This window comes from Chelonia mydas, chromosome 4, assembly GCF_015237465.2.
Source record: "Chelonia mydas isolate rCheMyd1 chromosome 4, rCheMyd1.pri.v2, whole genome shotgun sequence".
NCBI classification, from domain to species: Eukaryota; Metazoa; Chordata; order Testudines; family Cheloniidae; genus Chelonia; species Chelonia mydas.
The window spans coordinates 66,257,638-66,273,198 of NC_057852.1; the positions used below are offsets into that span (position 1 = coordinate 66,257,638).

A 15,561-nucleotide genomic window follows, 5' to 3' on the forward strand; every position below is an offset into this window, starting at 1 on the left:
AGTGTGTTGGTTTGTTGGATGGGTGGAGGCGGGTTTGTTTTGGGTAATTTTTGGTTTGTTTGTTTTAAAGAAAAAACAGTTTGGCTAACTACAGTGATAAATCCTAGATCAGAATGACCAAATAATGCAGATTAAATGCACAACAATTGCATGGTGCACTATTTGAGTTGCACTGAATCTCCACCATCTTCCCCCAGCCAAAATTGACATACCAGTCCCATGAACACAGCAGAAGTTGTTAGCTTCTCTATAAAGTTAGTTTGTTCTTGCTTCAAAGATATTGGGCCTTTGAAGCTTAGCTGCAGTGAAAATATTTGAGCACATCTGCACAGCTAACAACTTCAAAGAATGGCTACTGTATGTATTATCGAGATATTTATAACTATTTAAAAACCATTATTTACAATTTTTAGAACCTTCCCCAAACCTATTATACTCTGTTTGAATTACAGGACCAGCTGCATCACCTGGTAGAGGATGTGTTAACAGCTCCTCTAAAAAAAAAAAAAAAAAAAAAAAAAAAAGAGTCACAAGAATCTTTATAATTAAGTGCTCTTCAATCTAAGTATAGGGGTCACCACCAGCTGCCACTATGGTTTATTATAAGTAGGGCCCTACCAAATTCACGGACCATAAAATCTGGTCTTTTGTGTGCTTTTACCCTCTACTATAAAGATATAAAATTGGGGGTCCTGATCCAAAAGGGATTTACATGGGGGTTGCGGTTTTGCCACCCTTACTTCTGCGCTGCCAGATGCCCAGCTCCGAAGGCAGCGCCCTGCCAGCAGCAGCACAGAAGTAAGGGTGGCAATACCATACCAGGCCACCCTTACTTCAGCACTGCTGCCTTCAAAGATGGGCTGCTGGAGAGTGATGGCTGCTGACTGAGGGCCCAGTTCTGCAGGCAGCAGCACAGAAGTAAGGGTGGCAATACCATACCCTGCCATCCTTACTTCTGCGCTGCTACTGGCAGCGGCTCTGCCTTCAGAGCTGGGCTCCCGGCCAGCAGCTGCTACTCTCCAGCTGCCCAGCTCTGAAGACAGGGCCACTGCCAGCAGCACCACAGAACTAAGGGTAGCAATGCCGCAACCCCCGCTATAATAACCGTGCGACCACCTCACAGCTCCTTTTTGGGTCAGGATCCCTACAATCACAACACTGTGAAATTCCAGATTTAAACAGCTGAAATCATGAAATTTACAATTTTTAAAACCCTAGGACCGTGAAATTGACCAAAATGGACCGTGAATTTGGTAGGGCCTGAATTTTATAAAAGTTATAAAATTTAAACATAGCTGTTAAAATACCATGTTAGTCTCCATGAGGCTTGAGAGCTGCTTCCTAGATACTGCTAGGCAAAATTCTCCAGCTTCAGTCCACTGAGCACACACACGTCAATGTGGAATACACAGCTGCATCTACTTGAAGAATTATTAACTTTGTATGTTTTAAATTACGTACAAGTGCCATGGGCTTCAGGATAGTCACTTCTCATTATAAGACTGTACAAAACAGTTAAATGACTCAGTCTGAAAAGATGCGAAAGGCAAAGATGACAAAGGATGCCTTGTCCCCAGTGAAGTGAACGGTTGCCAGAGCATTTGCAGAAGAGAAGGTGTGCCCCAATTAAGTGCTAGAAATTTGCTGCATGGGAAAAAAAGAGGGGAGGCTGCCTGTAGGAAAAGTAGTGTTCTGCAGACATGGTTGTAGGTCTAGGCCAAATTCTCTCTCTGGTGCTTGTGTTAACTTAATTTTTGGTTATAAGCATTATCCTTTGAAGACGGAACTGTGGATACATCTGTATTTTGTTTCTACTGAGCCAGTACATCTCAGTTAATGGTATATTTTTTAAAATAATGCTACCATCTTTTTCCTGCCTTTTAAAAAGGTCATCCCAATATCCTGCATTGTGGTAATCCTCCCTTCCAGCAAAGAACTAGACTTGTCAGAAGGGAAGCTCAGATATGCCAAAACACTATGGCACAGAGATTGTAACTTCACGTTATGTTGTCGCTATAAATATGGAAGCTTTATTGCTTCCACACAGTGCCGCTGTTAAAGCTAATTGTAAAGTGATTAGATTCCTGACAGAGAGCTATAATACTCCATAATTGGTGGAAGCTTACTAGAGTGGTATAATTGAACAGGCACTGAGCAGTACCTTTTTTAAAAAAAAAAAAAACACTGATTATGGCAATCTATTATAGAACATTTATGATACTGCTACCTTGGAATATTTAATGAACATACCATACCATAAGGTGCTCTTCATGTACCTGAAAGCCATTACCTTGTACTGAGGTGTTTAGCATATGTTTAGAGCAGTACCAGAAACAAGCATTCTTAAAGATATAACCACCTCAAAAGGCATCGGGGATTATTTGTTTCTAAGAATTGGTATCAGATAGCCTAAAGGCTACAATTAAGACACCAGTATAAGAACTAGAATAAATGAGGAAAAAAAATTCCCTGGAATTGGACTTATAGCATTTCCTTTAAAGAGCTATTTAGGATGGCGGGACACTCGCACCTCTAAGGGGAGGACCATGCAGACAGCACGGGCTCTCTCAAATATTAATACATTATAAAAACTGCTACAAAGTTATTGTTCTAACAGACCTATTCCTTTAAACACATATGCAAAAAATTCTGTTGTTTTAACCACAGTTTGGTAGACAGGAAATAAGCCTACTGGATTCTTTTAATTAGATTTTTTTTAATGTATTTTCATCTTTGAGGAAATGGAAGTTTATTCCTTTTGTAGTCTCTTTTAAAAAGAGTTGACTGTATTCACAGGTTTTATTTATTGTTGCTACTTTACTGCACATAATTTAAGATCTGTTCCTTTATTCTAGAAGAAATTAGTGTTGATAGTTGCTGGCCCACAGAAACTCAATGGGCCTCCTGGGCACAACATTCAGGAATACTAAATCCAGACTCAATGGTAAATTGTCCCCTCTTGAGGCAACAAAATGCTCAATTAAACATTCTCATTGTCTCACCATTAATGTAGACTCTTAATCACTTAGGCCTTGTCCTCACTGTCAAGTTTCTGCGTAGTAAAGCAGCTTTCTGTGTTGTAACTCCCGAGGTGTACACACTGCCACGCCACTTAGTGCGCAGAAACTGTACAGTTGCAGCGCTGTATAAAAAACCACCCCAACGAGAGGCATACAGCGCTGTGGTGCCAGTGTAGACACCCTGGTCAATTACAGCGCTGCGCCACAATGCCTGTTCTCACCTCTCTGGTCATCGGTTTGAACTCTACTGCCCTGCCCTCAGGTGACAAACTGTGAGCCCCACCCCATACATTCCCTTGCAAATTTGAAAGTCCCCTTCCTGTTTGCTCGGTGATGCATGTAGTGGTCTCAGCACACCTTTCCAGGTGGCCATGCCTGCTCCACGCACCAGGCAATCCACTCCTTGGGGCAATATCGAGTTGCTGCACCTCATCAGCATTTGGGGAGAGGAGGCTGTGCAGTCCCAGCTGCGCTCCAGCCATAGGAATTATGATACCTATGGACAGATTTCACGATGCATGATAGAAAGGGGCCATGACTGGGACACACTGCAGTGCAGGGTCAAAGTGAAGGAGCTGCGGAACACCTGCCACAAGGCCGCGGGAGGCAAACTGCCGCTCCACCCACAAACTGCCAGTTCTACAAAAAGCCAGACCGCGATGCTCGGTGGCGACCCCACCTCCATTGCGAAGGCCATTGTGGATACTTCGGTGGCTCGCATGCCAGTCAAGAGTGGACCAAGCCAGGAGGAGCAAATCTTGGACAAGGATGTGGAGCGGGACCCAGAGGCAGAGGATGACTCGGAGGTCAGAGATGCATGCAGCCAGTTCTTTTCCACCCCGGAAGAGGCTAACCAGTCACAGCTGTCGGAGCTTGGCAAAGTGCAAACAGAAGAGGAGGCCCCTGGTAAATGGCTTTGATTTTGGGAAAAGCGAGTTGTTGAGGGCGGGAGGGTTGCAGAAAGCAGGGTAGAGTCTGTTCGATGCACATACCACTACATGCCTAGTCTGAGCGGTGGAACAGGATGTTGATTGATTTCCTCACTTCACAGGAATCTGCTTCAGAAATCTCCAAGAAACTCTCATGGAGAGACTGGGAAATCCGTTGCCACAGGTTGTTTGGCAGAGCTGCTTTGTTTCTTAACTTACTGTTAAGTTATTAACAGTAACTTTCCTTCACCACTCTGCCGTCACTGGACAGGGGGGTGGGGTACGACACCATTGCTGTACACAGGCGAGCCGCATAAGGGCCAGGGCGGAAGCCGCAATCTTGGAGAAGACCCTCCCTTGATTTCCTGCTCACCCTCAGCAGCGAGATATCTTCCATAATGAACATAGCCTGTGGAAAATGTGGGGACAGGAATGATTATCAGGCCCCCCTCTACAGTGCTAGCTCTCCCCAAGAACCACATGCTCAGTGTACAGTACAGTCCTGGAACACTGATTTACCCTGCGGTTACTCACCATTTTGGGGGTCTTGTGGCTCATGTGTGATTGCCTGGGGTCAGCCAGTTAGTGACAGGAATGTGAATAGTGGCTGTGTTTTACATCAGTGGTCTGTGTGTTCTAAACAATACTGCTTGTGTAAAATGTTGCATTTTGGCTTCACAGAGATGATCTTGTGAGATCAGCCTCCCTCTTTGTTATCGCTGGCTGAATGGCTGTGCAGAATTAGAAAGCAGCCATGAAAAACTGAAGAGGAATTTCTGCGTGATGTCAAAATGCACTCCGCCGCTGAAAAACAAGAATTGAAGGAGTGGCATGACAGTGAGAAGAGGGACCAAAAGGAGAAAGCGGCATGCCAGAACAAAGCCACGGAGCTGCTCAAACATTACGGAAGGCCAAACGGACACGCTCCAGGTGCTACTAGCACTGCAAACCGAGCAGCTCCACTCCCGCCCTCCCCTGCAGCCATTGTTGCAAAACTCTTTCCCATGCGCCCCCCCAGACACCGTGAACTCACTCTTATCAACCTCGGGGCTCCAGTCTGTACCCGATGCATTCTTCTCCTGCCCCATCACAGCCCAGCCTTGCAAACTCCCAGTACCCACCACATTCAACACCCATCCCTCTGCAGTTTAGTCCTGCTGAAGTGCAGTACCCACTGCACTGTACTCCAAAGGACAAGGTTGCATATGATACCTGGACATTCACAAATCTTTAACCGTCCCGGGACCCCACCTCCTCCTGGGACCTTCTCCTCCCCCATACCCTTCAGTGCTGATGTGTTATTTTGTTTCTCTCCCCCCTCTGGTTGTTTTTTAATAAAAGAATTGTTTTAGTTTGAAAGCAATCTTTATTCCATTAATTGAAAACAAACAGAGCCCTGCAAAGCAACAGGCAATTTTCTTAAACCTTCACAGTGCATTGTCCCCACCAATCACAATCACCTCCTAGCATTACAAGCACTTAACTCCCGAGCATAGCAATAATTATTAGTTGCTTTCAGTTTCAAATTGCATCCCTGGATCCTTATGACCTCACGCTGCGCCCCTCTAATAGCCCTGGTCTCTGGCTGTTCAAATTCAGCCTCCAGGTGCTGAGCCTCAGCAGTCCAGCCCTGAGCGAAGCTTTCACCTGTCCGTTCACAAATATTATGGAGAGTACAACACACTGCTATAAGCATAGGAATATTGTCATCGGCCAAGTCCAGCTTTCCACATAGGCAGCGCCAGCGGGCCTTTAAACAGCCAAAAGCATACTCAGTCATTCTGCACTTCCTCAGCCTGTTGTCGAACCGCTCTTTGCTGCTGTCAAGGTGCCCCGTGTATGGCTTCATAAGCTATGGCATTAAGGGATAGGCAAGGTCTCCCAGGATCACAATGGGCATTTCGACTTCCCCTATGGTGATCTTCGGGAAGAAAGTCCCTGCTTGCAGCTTCCTGAATAGGCCAGTGTTCTGAAAGATGCATGCGTCATGCACTTTTTCAGACCAGCCAGCGTTAATGTCCGTGAAATGCCTACGGTGATCCACAAGCGCCCGGAGAACCAGAGAGAAATACCCCTTCCGATTAATGTACTTGGTAGCTAGGTGATCTGGTGCCAGAATTGGAATATGCGTGCCAGCTATTGCTTACGCGCCGCCCCCCGCCCCCCACCCCTCACATACAGTTAGGGAAGCCCATTTGTGCATAGTCATCCACAATGTCACACACTTTTCCCAGAGCCACGGTCTTTCGGAGCAGGATGCGATTAATGGCCCTGCACACCTCCATCAACACGAGTCCAAAAGTCGACTTTCCCACTCCGAACTGGTTAGTGACCGATTGATAGCAGTCTGGAGTACCCAGCTTCCACAGTGCAATTGCCACGCCCTTCTGCAAGGATAAGGCAGCTCTTATTCTCATGTCCTTCTGCCGCAGGGCTGGGGCAAGCTCATCACATAGTCCTATGAATGTGGCTTCCCTCATCCAAAAGTTTTGCAGCCACTGCTCATCATCCCAGACGTGCATGACAGTGTGATCCCACCACTCAGTGCTTGTTTCCCGAGCCCAAAAGCAGCGTTCCACTGTAGTCAGCACCTCCGTGAATGCCACAAGCAATCTTGTATCGTAGCTACTACGCGTGGCGAGTTCAATGTCAAACTCCTCTTGCCTTTGTAGTTGAAGGAATAGCTCCACTGCCACTTGTGACGTGTTAGTAAGAGCAAGCAGCATACTGGTCAGCAGTTCGGAAGCCATTCCTGCAGTCCGAAGAGGCAGGGCGCGCAGTACACAAACCGTTGAAAGATGGTGCCAAATGTGGGCAGAAGCACAGGGATTGCTGGGAAGCGAAGAAATGCATCACAGGGCATTGGGACAGCACCCAGGATGCCCCGCGACCCCCTCAGCAGCAGAAAAGGAAGAGATGCTCTGTCGGATAGCTGCCCAGAGTGCACCGCTCCAAATACCGCTGCAAGGGCCACAAGTGCGAACATGCTCTTGCGCAGGCAGCTGCCAATGTGAACACACAACAGCGCTTTCCCTTCAGTGCTTTTTGAGCAGTGATGTAACTGCCAGCGATGTAACTGCCAGCGTAGACATACCCTTAATGTCACTGCAAAACTTCACTAAACATATCTAAGCAGCAGCATTGTTGGTAATCTTTTTGCAATGGGACTTTAAACAATAAAGTGCCCCAGTAGGCTAATTTAGTAAAACTGCTATAAGTACAGTGTGTTTCCGACTGTTAGATGTCCGACTTATCAACCAAGTCTGCAAGCATGCTATCATAAGATTACCCGACTTACTCAGTCTCTGGGGGTGTAGGAAAACTGAACTACCTTCAGTTCTCTCATAAGAAGCCAAAGTGAACAGTAAATTAACATTTTGGAAATTTGTGCTTAGTTCAAACTCACACAAGCGAAGACACCTTAAAAAAAAATTCACATATGCCTTTTTGCACTAACGTAAACCTTCCCCACCCCTCTATGTATTCTGCAGCAAAACAAACCCAAGTTCTGTGGCACTCGGAACACAGCAGGCCAGAAGTTCTACAGCAGCTTTAGGTACATTTTAAAATGGAGGTTTTATTGTACTATTTGTTTTCACAGTAGTTGTGTTATTTATTCTAACATTAAAAATTAGTTCACTACTGTGATAAATGTGGACATTTTTGGTAATATTTTTATATCCATATGTGTGCCTCAATCTACCCACCCACGTTGTCCTGCTATACACCGACTGTCACGGAGGGGGCGGGGGCAATAAGGGATGGGGATGGTTATGTCACATATTCTGAGTTGGTAAGAAGGAGCCATGAAGAACTGAACGGAATCAGAACATAGGAATGGAGAATCTGGAAGAGACAGCAAGACTCTCTATGACTGAACGTTAATGATTAACATCTGGGAAGCCAAAGCAGGCTCAGTGTGTGAACAGTGTGGTTACAAGCAAGCAATAAAGGAATGAAGTGTCAGGTGGCTGTTAAGAACTGGGCGTGGGAGTTTGGGACACAGAGGGTATGTCTACACAGCAATATAAGCATAGGATTAGTGGGACTTGAATCAGCAGACCCAAGTCTAGTAACCACATCCCAGAGTCCCTAGCACCCACCTCCCAATGAAATGTGGCTGCTCTAGCTCTAGGACCGTGATGTACGGTGAGCAAACTTTACTGCTCAAAGTGCAAGTTACAGGAAGTTTGATCTGCTCACCAACAGAGCCTGCTGAGCAGTCACTTTGGTCCATGCACTTTCAGCTACTGAAACCAGCAACATGGAGGAGGTGCCTTTTGATGAACTTCTCTTGCCTGTGCTTTCACTTGTGTGTCAGAAAACTGGCAGAGCATTCGTGAGGCACTGGTAGCCCTTTAAGTGGCATTTTATGTCCCACCAAAAGGTACCTGACAGAGGCGGCAGCAGACTACCACCCCCCACCATAGACTCATACTGGCAGATGCTATAATTGGCATAGCCGCTGATACCATCTTACACAGACCACTGCTTCTGGCACAGGGCCACAAGCACAGATTGGTGGGACCACATCATCATGGGATGACCAGCAGTGGGTCCAGAACTTTTGCATGAAGAAAGCCAAAATTCTGGAGCTTTGTGAGCAGCTTGTCCCCATCCTCCAACATAAAGACACATCTCTGAGGCACCTTTGCCAGTCCAAAAGTGGGTTGCTATAACTGTCTGGAAGCCGATTACCCAACTGCTACAGGTCCATTGCCAACCAGTTTGGGGTTGGAAAGTAGATGGTGGGTAAGGTAGAGGCGGAGGTTTCTGAGGCAATTAGGAGTCTGGTTTACCCCAAGGAGACAGGCATTAAAGATATTCCTGAGGAAATTACTGATTTTTGAGGGAACGGGGTTTCCTAACTATGCCAGGCTTATTGAGGGGACTCATGTGTCCACAGTTTGCCCTCCTCAAGAATCACGAGTACATAAATCGCATTGTTATGCAGGCACTAGTGGACCATAAAGGCATTTTTATGAATGTCAACATGGGCTATACAGGAAAAGTTCACGATGCCAAACTGTACCCTTATTTCAGAGGCCCTGGCAAAAAAAAGGTTTAAGTAGCAGCTGTAGAATGGCTGTTGAATGTGCTTTTGGCAGATTAAAATCACATTTGGAGGTGTCTACAAACCCATTTGGATGCCAGTGTCATCAATGTTGTCCACATTATTGTCACTTGCTGTGCTCTTCACAACCTTTGTGAAGCCAGAGGTGAGCCATTTCCTCCTTAACAGACCTATGACAGAAAGGGGACACTGGAACAGTATCCTCAACCAGAAAGTACAGCCACCACTGGGGGAACTGGTTGCACCTAGGCAGCAGAGGTCAGGGGTGCTTTGTGTTTTCACATTATGGACTTTAATGTCCCAATGGAAGAGGGGGAATAGTACCTGTACAAATGTGCTTGGAGGGGAGTGGGCTTCATTACCATGCAATATAAGTCAATGACACAAATAATGAATTTGGTGAGGGGGAAGGGGTAGCAGAATGGCTGTACAGACCATATTTATTGAAATATGAATCGCTATACCTAGCTAAATAGACGAATACTGCTTGCTCACTAATGCTTAATTGCTCCTGAACATATTTTAAGCTGTATTAACTCAAATCATGATTGCAACATGTGATGCAGTGATAACAATAAACTTCCTTGAAAACATAGCATGCTTTATTTGTAAAAATGTCTTAAAATATTAAAACACTCAGTCTTGGGCAGACCAGCTGCCATTATAAAACAACACACACAAAAAAGGACCCAACACAATCTACTTCTACATGTCCCCATGCCCCACGTTCTCATTTCCCTTCTATACATATTTTCCCCTCACTTGACAGCAGGGAGATGGGTGGAGGTTTCCACTGGAAAGGGGTTGAAGAAGAAAGGCCGCATGGTGTGTAGTTGACCTGCCCCGCACCTCATGACTCCTGAATGCACAAGCGGCCCCAACATGGTGATATCCAAGCTAGTGCTGGTATGTTGCAGGGTGATCACGCCATGGTGTGGGGGAGGCAGCAGGAGCTGGTGTTCTTGCAGTCATTATGGTCAGGAGCTGCTGGAACAGTTCTCTCTGTTTAGCTCTGTCCTCTTCCCTTAGCTACCATTCCTGTTCCAAGAACAGTTTTGCAAGTGCCTGCTCCCTCACTGAAACCCTGTCTTCCACTTGGGCAGCAAACATTAGCCTTTCCTGCTGCCATTGTCAGCATGCCATTGTTCCAAAGAAAGGAAGTCTTTCAGCCCTTTTCTTCTGGTACTGGACCTTCCGGTCTACCCTCTCAAGAACATCAACCATAATGTCATCATGGAAACACTTCCTTTCAGAATCATCCATGAGGATACGTTGGGCTGCGGATCAAGTTCCTGAAGAACAGCAGGCAACATAGATTGAAGGTCCTGAAATAGGACAAAGAAACAGAGGGTTACTGGCTAAACTAGCTCTGTGCAAGAGCACAGAATTAATTATTGTGGAATCTGAAGGACATAAAATGTAACATTTCTAAAGTGAACCAACACATATTGTGAGGGGGATACTTCAGTCCTCATACTGTCTCCAGACATAGCCAACTTAATTGCAGTGAGAAGTGCAGAAACAGTGGTAAGTTTAAAACACTAATCTTTTTCTGTTTCAAAAAAAAAATTATAACCAAGTGCCATATTTGGGTGGGCAGAAAGGGGTATAGTGCCTTTGCTGCAAAAGGCTTTTTCTGACATTTCAGGCCTTTCATATTTTGGAAGACATAACTGTTTTTCTGGTGATCTACTGGCAGAGGGAGATGTTATTCCAAGCTGGTGGATGGAAACCTGCAATATATACAGCTCATGTATTCAAACATATAATGACTGAGCAGCACATTTGTGAGTGGAGTGGATTAGTCAGCTATATGGGGGGGCCTGGAAAATATGCCTTTCCCCACAATGTAGGTAACTATCTGGAGTTTCTGCTTCAGGAAAAGTTTGCCGCTATTAGCAACCAGGTTTGGGTCAGAATCCATGACGGAATTAACACCATGCTGTGTTTGCTCATTTAACAGCTTGCACTGTTACTGCTGCCTGCAAACACACTGAAATCTGCAGCTTTTCTCCATCCCACATCCAGCACAGTTCTGGGGGGAAAAACATGACACTACACTCATACTTTGGAGACATGATTTTGTGACCCGCAGACTGCATGGATTACCTTTAATTGAATGGACTAGATTTGGAAATAGAATACTGTTTCCCAAACACACACACAGAGTTCACTGTTCACAAGTGGCTCAGTAGACGCAGGAGGAGTGATTACAGAGCGGCAAACTTCTTATTACTGAAAGGAAAACAAGAATGACCCTAGCAAACATCTGTGACATAGTTAAAATAACTTTTTCAGCTGTCTATGAACATTTCAAATTCCAAGTCACCATTTTGAACTCCATTTGGGGGGGAAGACATCTACGTGCTGTTATAGAGTCAGCCATTAGTAACCGAACGCTGGTAGCCAGGCCTTATCATTTTTGCATTGCTTCTTACAGCAGAACTCTCTCCCACTACTGTAATAATAAACTTTACATCTGAGTCACACTTACCAGGCTCTGGGGTAGTGTCTGTCTCCATCAGGTTCTCTGCAGGTTTGTCAGTGGGCTGTTCCTTGTCAGGGGTGGGGAATGGTGGAAAGCAAACAGTTCTTCCAAGTAGTGTTGGAGAATTTGCTGTTGATCCTGATCCACAGCCTGCTCTGGGACTTTTTTCATTAAAAGGAGAGTCAATTCAAGCTCCTCACTGGTAATGCCTGTTGCTGGCTCCCATCAGTTCCCATGCTGCATTCAGGGGCCAGCAGGAGATACCCCTGCTGACTAGGTCATCATGAAGCAGAGTTGACTCTGTGCTGGGTGCAGTGTCCAAAACCCAAAGACATCATAAAATGGGCATGTTGTTGATGAGTTGCCTGAGGTGTGGCTCTTGTCCCTGGTCTTCCAGTACTCACTCTTCAGCCTCTTAATACTTTCCCTGCACTGATCACTTGTCCAAAAAAAATCTGTAGAGCTGCCAGTTTTTTAAGCTATCTCCTGGTACACATAGTCAGACCCGGTGCTTTTGCTGAAGTCCACAATTTTACTGGCCACCAAATCTGGTTGTGCTCTCATGACCATGAAGCAACTCGCTTTGCAAAAGGTTTGATCAGTTAGCTCTCCATTGCAAACCGAGGAGGCTCTCTGACAGTGTGCTTACAGACTGATGATCAGAAAAGAATGGGTAACGCTGACCTGAGCTGCTGCTGCTTGCAAAGTGGGGGTGGCTTCTTGTTTTCAATAGAGTGGATTGTAGATTCTTGGGATAGAAAGGACGAAGGAAGTTATCCCATGGAATTGTGGGATTCTGGCTAACTCCTGGGACCTGAGTCAAGCACGGTTGCGTTTACACTGCAAAGCATTAGGACTTGGACCCTGTATCCTGGCTTAACTCCAGTTCAGACCCTCCAGCCCTGCGACCCTGGATCCAAACCCTAGGTTAGCACAACTGCAGTGCAGATGCAAGAGGAGTTAGGCTGGAGCCCAGGGTCAAGAATGGGCTTACATTGCAATGTAGACATATCCAGAGACAGATATTGGGAGACAACATAGATCTCAGAAGAGAATGGAATCTTGGGACCATTGCTCCTACCAATATGGATTCTGACTTAGACTTGGTTTTAACCTTAGACTTGCTCACCTAAGGTCTGCCATATGTTCTACTCCAGTTGACTAACAAATGCCATCTTGTTTTGAAAAGGCTGCTTGCTTCACTGCAAATACTTTCCTGGTTGCATTGCTCCTTCAGAAAGTAGAGCCTCTCTCAGGAGTCTGATTTCAGTTGGACTTTCTGTTGAAAGCCACAGTAAGAAGCGGGTGTGCTACAGCCCAAAAGTTCAGACTCAGAATCGGGGGTTGCATGACCCATACTGAAAAACATATGGTTGGGGCCTCACACACTGAAAGGATTGCTCCAATCCCTTTAAATCTGTGATATATATTTTACTTTTCAGTGCACCACAGACCTTGGTATTTACGATGCATCGTTACATTGTAAACAGTATGAAGTTGGATGTTTTGCCAGTGCAGCAGGGACAATGTAGACTTTAGTATCCAAAAGGAAGAAGGACACAGTTCGAGATTGTGGGATAAACAAACTACCTGAAGACGAGGCCATAGGGAGAAAGCCCATTCCCAGAAGAATTAAAAGGAAAGGAAAACAGAGGTGCAGAGAGGTAGTGACCTGCCCATGCCTCACAGCAGATCAGTAGCAGAGATGAGAACCTAGGACTCCTGATTTAAATTCTTTATACAATGATAGCTTGCCTAAATTATGTGAAATGTTAATGGCTAAAGTGATAATTGAAACAGTTGACTCACATTGCCATTATAACGTTTCAGAACTGACAACCAATTGAGATTACTGGGCCAGTTCACACATCTCAACTATTACATAAGGCAGTCTGCAGACTCAGGGCACGGGGCAAGCTCATCACATAGTCCTATGAATGTGGCTTTCCTCATTCAAAAGTTCTGCAGCCACTGCTCGTCATCCCAGATGTGCATCACGATGTGATCCGATCACTCAGTGTTTGTTTCCTGAGCCCAAAAGCAGCATTCCCCTGTGGTCAGTGCCTCTGTGAATGCCACAAGCTATCTCGTGCCATAGCTAGTACGCGTGGCAAGATCAATGTCGCACTCCTCTTGCCTTTGTAAGAAATAATTCCACTGCCATTCGTGACGTTAGTGAGAGCGAGCAGCATGCTGGTCAACAGAACCCTGAGCTCTGAACAGCCTGAGACCAGGGCTATTAGAGAGGCACAGCACAGGGCCATAAGGATCAGGGATGCCTTGAGGCAGCAATTTGAAGCTGAAAGCCACTAATATTTGTTGCTATGCTCAGGAGTGTAGTGCTTGTAATGCTAGGAAGTGACTGGTGCAGACAATGAAATATGTGGGTTTAACATAATTCTATGTTGCTTTGCAAGGCTCTTTTTGCTTTCGATTAATAGAATAAAGATTGCTTTCAAACCAACACAATTCTTTTATTAAAAAACAACAACCAGAGGAGAGAGTCAAACAAACAAACAAACACAAAAAATCAGCAGCAGTGAGGGGGATGGGAAGGTCCCAAGATAGGAGGGGTCCCAGGATGGCTACAGACATGTGTATGTCCAGGGATCATATCCAACCCTCTCCTTTGGAGTACAACGCAGCAGGTACTGTACTTCAGCAGGGCCAAACTGCAGAGGGCCGGGTGTTGAGTGCAGTGGGAGTCCGCAGTGCTGAACTGTGAGTGGAGAAGAGTGGAATATAGCGGGTATAGTCTGGAGCCAGGAGGTTGATAACAGTGTGTTGGAGGTTTGGGGGGGGAAGCATGGGAAAGTTTTGCGACAGCAGCTGCAGAAGAGGGCAGGCATGCATGGAGCTGCTTGGTTTGAAGAGCTAGTATTGCCTGGAGCATGACTGCTTGGTGCTCCAAAACCTTTAAGAGTCGCTCTGTGTCTTCATTCTGTCACGCTGAGTTCTCCTTTCGGTCCCTCTTCTCACTGTCCCGCCAATCCCTCAATTCCTTTTTCTTGGCAGCAGAGTGCATCATATCATCATACAGAAAGTCCTCCTTAGTTCTTCTTGACCACTTTCTAATTCTGCAGAGCCGTTCAGCTGCTGCTAACAAAGAGGGAGGCTGGGCTCCCAAGGTCATCTCTGTGAAGTTTAAACGCAACATTTTACAGAAGCAATATTGTTTGCAACACAGAGAACATTGATTCAGTGATTTAAAACACAGCCAGTACTCATACACCTGTCACTAACTGGCTGACCACAGGCAATCACACATGCCACAAGACCCCCAAAATGGTGAGCAGCTGCAGGGGCAGGGTAAATCACTCTTTCCCAACCCTGCTGTACACTGGGCATGTGGCTCTTGGAGAGAGCCAGCACTGTAGGGGGGAGGCCTGTCCCCACACTTTCCACAGGATGTGATCATTATGGAAGATATCTCACTGCTGAGGGTGAGCAGGAAATCGAGAGAGGGTCTTCTCCAAGACTGCAGTTTCCACCCTGGCCCCTATGCAGCTCGCCTGTGTGTGGCAATGATCCCCCCCGCCTCCCAACAGCACAGTGGCGCAGGAAAGTGACCGTTAATGGGGCAAAAAACAAAGCAGCTCTGCTGAAGAACCTGCAGCAGCAGATTACCCAGTATCTCCATGAGAGTTTCCTGGAGATCTCGGAGGGAGATTCCCGTGAAGTGGGAATTCAATCAATTCAATCAATAGCCTGTTTCACCGCTCAGACTAGGCATGCAGTGGGAGACAAGCCTGCTTTCTGCTACTCTCCTGCCCCCAACAACTCACTTCAGCAATTCCCAAAATCAAATCCACTTACTAGGGGCCTCCTCTCCTGTTTGCGCTTCGCCAACATCCGACAGCTGTGACTGGCTAGCTGCCTCCGGGGTAGAAAACAGCTTCTGGCTGCATGCCTCTCTGACCTCCGAGTCATCCTCTGCCTCTGGGTCCCCCTCCACATCCTCGTGCAAGATTTCCTCCTCCTGGCTCTGTCCACTCTCAACTGGAATGCAAGCCACCGAAGTATCCACAGTGGTCTTCGCAGTGGAGGTGG

General features: G+C 46.1%; 1 protein-coding gene across 2 annotated transcripts in view; it reads right to left on the bottom strand.

Moving 5' to 3' along the window:
- Nucleotides 1-15,561, bottom strand: part of NAF1 (nuclear assembly factor 1 ribonucleoprotein) — a 75,835-nt gene that overhangs the window by 39,124 nt on the left and 21,150 nt on the right. The window lies entirely within an intron of this gene.